The sequence below is a fragment of the Epinephelus fuscoguttatus genome, linkage group LG12, assembly GCF_011397635.1.
Source record: "Epinephelus fuscoguttatus linkage group LG12, E.fuscoguttatus.final_Chr_v1".
NCBI lineage: Eukaryota > Metazoa > Chordata > Actinopteri > Perciformes > Serranidae > Epinephelus > Epinephelus fuscoguttatus.
The window spans coordinates 27,719,700-27,725,699 of NC_064763.1; the positions used below are offsets into that span (position 1 = coordinate 27,719,700).

Genomic DNA, 6,000 nt, shown 5'->3' on the forward strand with positions numbered 1-6,000 from the left:
GTGGGATTAAGGGGTGAACTTCAAGGAGGGGTGCTCTCAGCTCATGATCCAGCAGCAAGCCTGAAGGCACTGACGTACCATAGGCGTGACAAGGAGCAGTGACCACAGGCCTCAAACTAACCTGAGTACACTCTGGAGACAACATGGCAGATTGTTTGGGCAAAAGTGGTGACTTATTTTCTCGCCTTACTAAGTAAAATTATGTTCCGGTGATTCTATAATAAATGTATAGTCATGTTTTTCTTTTATGAGAGAAACCAGTGATTACCCTTTCATATTGAGATCTGATTCATATCAGAACAATGTCTGACCCACACCAACAATGAATCCATTAAACCAAGGTCAGGAGTGGGTTGGATGACACATGCTAATTGATTTAAATGTATGGTAAACATGGATTTATCCAGACTCACTTAGACATTATGCAGATGTTTTTAAAAAGGTGGCTTTTTCTATGCTTTTTGGCCTTTCGTCAACACACAAACTGCACTTTAGTCCACTGAAAACAAACCATTTGTCAAACTCTTTCTATGGTTTTCAATGTTGATCAGTGAACAGGAAAAACTGAGGTTCTGAGTGTTCACTGTTAACTCCTTTATGAGGCAGCCTTTATGACGTGGCCAAAAATAGTGCTGATTTTTAGGTTTGGACCAAAGATTCAAGACAAGACAAGTTGAAACAGGCAACTACTTGCAATGCGCCATTCTGCAATGTTCTCAAAGCCTGCCAGTTCACACCAAGGCAACTAGATGAGAGGCTGCATCATTTCCAACTTTTCAGGCTGATTTTGTGGCTGAATATAATTTGTAGCTTCTTAAAATATGAATGAGGACAGTGATAGTGAGATACTGGCTACAGTTGCATTTGTAGTAGTGATGAAATGGCAAAAAACAAACAAAACAAGCATCAGATGGACTGTATTCATAATAAATACACCATTATAATAAAAGTAACTAGCGCCAATCAGTTAGTCAATGAGAATGTGTGTGTGAGGGGGCATAAGCACATACAGCGAGCAGCAGCTGCGCCCCAACGTCTGACTCAGGCCCACCCTGAGGACTGAAACAGAGGGCTCGGCGGGGACAGAGCACCTGCCGCGGCAAGCCAACATGCCGTCTGTGGTCATTCTGACTTGACCAGCGGACATCACTACAAGCCGGCTGTTGAAACAGGTGACGTTCTTTACGTTCAAAAACCAGCTGCTGGCGATTTGACTGGTGGAGTTGCAGGTGACACCATCAGCCGGCTTGACTCAAACTCAGAAGGCCAGTTCACACCGCTGCAACTTTTCTCTGCAACATTCTAAAACAGTTTGGTCTCGTTGTGAATCACTGGTCTTAACTGGGCCTACTGAGGATGAACAGAGATATCAGAATGCACTACGGGGGTCACTACTCTGGGTAGCCTTCTAGTAGTAGTTTTGCGTGGTCCTGACAGTGATTCAATTATGTTTTTTATATTTTTATTTGGACGGAGATGTTAGAAAACGAAGGAGGGAAAAACCCTGTTCCAAAAATACCCGTGTACATGTGGACTAGACTAGAGTGTCCAGTGGTGTTTAACTTTAATAACCCTGACCTTGGACGTGGCTAGTTGGTAGGTGCTTGTCATGGTGTACTGTGTGGTTTATAGGGTGTTACTGGCTGTTTGTTAAGCATGTCTGGGATGTTTGCCATGGTCATCCTGGGTGGGTCCCTTTAATATTTTATGTGTGGCACCGAAAGCCTTAGAGGAGCAGTAGCCTGGCAAGAATGTTTTAGCACCTTGGAGTGAGAGACAAAACAGACTGGGTTTGATTGTTTTGGCACAGTGGAGAGAGACAGGCAGAGAGAGAGGGACACTAAATACTAATACTGTTAAGTAGACACTTAGCGATAGTCTCAGGGAGACACAGACAGAGAAACTGTGCTTGAATGTTTCAGCACCTTGGAGAGAGACAATACAAGCACAAACGAGAGTTAAAAGTTCACTGTAAATGCATCCATTGTTTCGTTTTACAAACAAACTAAGCCGGTGGAAGCAAAATACCAAACGTAAAGCTGGCTGTTCACCAATGTCCCACTGTCAAGATACTAACAGGGCTTACTGTAATGACAACGTGCTGCACTGCACTGTAAGAGATATACCAGCTTAAGGGGACAATGTTGAACTCTATTTTCTTCTAAGCCTTTATGTTAGTGTAGCAGGAGCAGTCAATGATATTAGACTGGGCTGCACTCCCAGAAGAAAGCCTTTCGCTGCTGAGCAGAGAGATAGAGAGGAGGACAGATGGACGGATACAGTGGACAGATAGAGGGACATAAACCAGATTAATCATCTCATCATGTGTGATTAATTTGGAACTGAGCACCATTGGCAGGGCAACACAATGAACCAGACACCCCACTGACAGGTCAATATGTTTACACTGATGGATGTGCTCTCATACATGTGTAAATGCACACACACAGACACACACGAACACACACACATACACAGGAGGGTTTTCTTGTGAGTCAATATTGTCAATTACAAAAAAAAAAAAGATATCCAGAGTAACAAACTGTCCGCACTCTTTTTAATGTTGTTTCCAAACAGCTGATTTAACTAAGTAATCACAATAGAGTCAGTACTAGCAAATTATTTTTAAAGCAGGATTGTACTAGTGACTAGGTCAGAGTTTGAATATCAAATCTGTAATTCAAGTTTGTAATCATACAATAAATCTTTCCCACATGAGTAGACTGACTACACATTTCGACAGGCATCGTTACCCAGCTGGTTGACTACTATCTTAAGGTGCAAACACAATCTGCACAACACTTCAGAAGGGCTGGAAACTGGAGCATAAACCCCTTGGCTGAAGGACTTGATTTTGAAAGTTATCTGGCCATTTTCTGCCTATGAAATCCAGAGCATGTGTCCGGTATGTCTACCTCCTTTGAATCTTTTTTTTTTTTTTTTATGTTACAAGCTGACTTTTCACAGTTTATTTCACTTTTTATTAGTTGAATGTCACTATGAGAATCAAATTGTAAAAGTGTGCCCTCTCATTGAATCCATGTCATCACTTTTACAAAGTCCAAGGGCAAATATCAGTTGGCTTTGATGTGCAGATATCACAGGTGGTTTTGAACCACGGTTAAAAACCTTGGCAACGTGTCAGGATTTCTATTTTGAACACATACTGTGCTAGGTGTCATTGTCAATAGCCCCATCTTAGCAGGACAAAAAGAAAAGGAATTCTCTATCTATCTATCCATCTATCTATCTATCTATCTATCTATGTCTCTCTAAATATATTTATATAACAATTCATATATATATATATATGTATGGACTGTCATGTTCTGGAGCTGGACATCAAAATATATATGTATATTGCAAAAGTTTACCTGTATGAAGGACGGCACATCAGTAGAATGCCTTTCACAGTAGAGTGATGACCAGCACGGTGTCTAATGGCCTCTCTCATAGAGTACTTCAATAGGCCCATCCTTTCTCTGGCAGGAATCAAAATGCACAGGGGAGGAATACAGGGGGAAAAACAATGGCGTGTCACCTCATGGCTGCAGAATAAAAAAGAGAGATGCTTTGTGTTGCTCCCTTTTTCAAACGCACAGGTGTTCTGGCAAACAACTCAAAGTGGGTGTATGTGTGTTTGCTTATCCGCTCACCTTTACTGTCCTCTTCTGAACTGCCCTTGATCACTGAAACGTACTGCGTCATCAAAAAACCGACACATCAAAACAGAGAGTGTTTGCAAAGTTGTGAGAAATGCTCTCTGGGGATCCGGTGACTTTTGTGTTGTTCAGGGTCCTGCGGAAAAAAAAGGCAGAGAGATGGCAGGAGTGCTCCACTGTCAGTCACAAGGAGATAAAGGGAAGGCTTTATCACAGGAATGCACTTCGCTGTGGCTGTCCGTTTGTCACAGCAGCCTGCACTCAAGTCATCTTTTGTAGGTTCAGGATACAGTGTATATTTATAGTATATGATTTGATTCTCTGGTCTAAGTCTTTACAGGGGGTTACTGAGTCAACGTCTAAAATTATTCTAGATCTGCTCCAAAATATTTCTACAGCCAGATATCAGTTTTCTCACATTTTGATTTGAGAAAGCTTAACACTCCTATATTCTCAGTCAGCAATAGTTTAGCATCATGTAATGTAGAATGTGATAAACATTTTTAGCCACACTAGCAGCTTGGCAGTACAGATGGCAATGCCTATTTCTCAGTTGATCCATCACTTTGGTCCAGACTGAAATATCTCAACAACTATTGGATGGATTGCCACAAAGTTCTGTATAGACGACCATGGTTTCTACTGACTTTTTTCCTCGAGCACAACCATTAGGTTGACTTTTTTTTTTTTTTTTTTTTTTTTTTTAGTGCAATCTTTTTGACAACTTTTGGATTGACTGCCATGGAATTTGGTACAGATGCTAAAGGGAAGAACCCAAACAACTTTGGTGATCCCCTGACTCCGTCTGTAGCTTGTTTTGACTTATCCAATGATCCAATGGATGGACTGGAACAAATTGTTGTATGGACCATTGACCCTTCGCTAAGACCAGCCCCTGGACGCAGACTGGCCAATCATAACATAGCACTGGGCTCAGACCAGGGTCAGACAACAACACAGCTGTGCCCCATTGACTCTAATGCAGTCAATTCAGATTTCCTTCATTTTCAGGATGGTTTTGTGGATTTGGAGCTAAATGTTGTGCCTGGGGCACGTTGTGTATTAATGATACTCGTTACCTGGAGAGGTTGGAAAAAGATAAACTTGTCTTCCCTGTTCCAAAACCAAAATCAAACCCTGAAAAGTGTAGGGTTAGCTAGCTAACTACTGAAGATATAGCCTGCTCAATGTATACACATGCTGCTTTTGCTTTTTAATGATTAGAATAATGAAAAGAAGACCTACCCTGCTGTACAGGAACCAGTGAAGGGAAGCAAAACTATTCAACCAGCTGTGTGTCATTGTGCGCAGATGAACGCTGTTTGACTTCGCCCGGAGATCCCTGCCTGGCCAGGCAGAAGTCCGGATGATGGCAGCGACACAGGGGCAAAGCCAAACACTGTTCATCTGTACACACTGTGATGCCACACAGCTGGTTCAATATCAGCAAAGTTTCCCTTTATATTCATTGTCTTCTGTGGCAATCAGCAGTGATGTGGTGGTTCACTTTTACACTGTGATCTGTAGCCTATAGGTTGGCATTAGCTTCTAACTATCTTTGTCTTTTTAACCTGTTGTTGCTGCTGAGTCAGTTTGACATCCTGGATATATCCTTCAAACACAGACTGTAGACCCCTCTGTCTGCTTTTCTCTGTTTCATGTGTCCAAAAATATGATAATATTTCCTCATGGTGTGCAGTTAGTTACAGTGTGGGCTCCATGCTTACTCTGACAGCTTGTCGGACCATCGCAAAGGGGCGGGGCTTACTGAAAGGTCAATATGTTTGATTGGTTTCAATGACATGAATCCTATTTGTTAGCATCCATGAAGTTGACAATTGTGGCTTTGAGAGAAGTATGTTGTATGGATTGCTATGAAAGTTATTAAAGTTAAAGAAAGGTAAAGTCACTCATATTTTCGTTTTCATCTAATGGCATCATCAGGTAAAAAAGTTAATTTGTCCAATACTTGTTGTACTTTGTCTTTAGTGCTAGCAGATGTTAGCAAGCTAACGCACTAAACTAAGATACTGATCATAGTAAACATTATACCTGCTGAGCATGCTGACAATGTCATTATGAGCACTTTAGCATGCTGATGTTAGCATTTGGCCTAAAGCACCACCTATGAACAGCCTCATAGTGCTGCTAGCATGGATGTAGAATTATGTTTCAGAAAGTTGTGCTGTTAGAGATGTGTTTTTTTTTCTGGTACATGTATTGCAAACAAAAAAAAGTAGGGAAAATCTTGTTGTCCAAAATCTACGACCAGTAGCACTGGACTTATTTGGATAGAATTAAAGACATATCCACAGCAAACTTATGCAGAAAATTGCAT

The 6,000-nt window shown here is 41.3% G+C and overlaps 1 protein-coding gene across 1 annotated transcript in view; it reads right to left on the reverse strand.

Moving 5' to 3' along the window:
- Positions 1–3,798, reverse strand: part of cadm2a (cell adhesion molecule 2a) — a 361,176-nt gene extending 357,378 nt beyond the window's left edge. The window contains exons 1-2 of the mRNA XM_049592823.1: positions 3,657–3,798; positions 3,375–3,548 (exon numbers count right to left, since the gene is read on the reverse strand). The gene's annotated coding sequence lies outside the window, so the exon portion shown is untranslated. The remainder of the gene's footprint in view (positions 1–3,374; positions 3,549–3,656) is intronic.
- Positions 3,799–6,000: the final 2,202 nt, after the last annotated feature.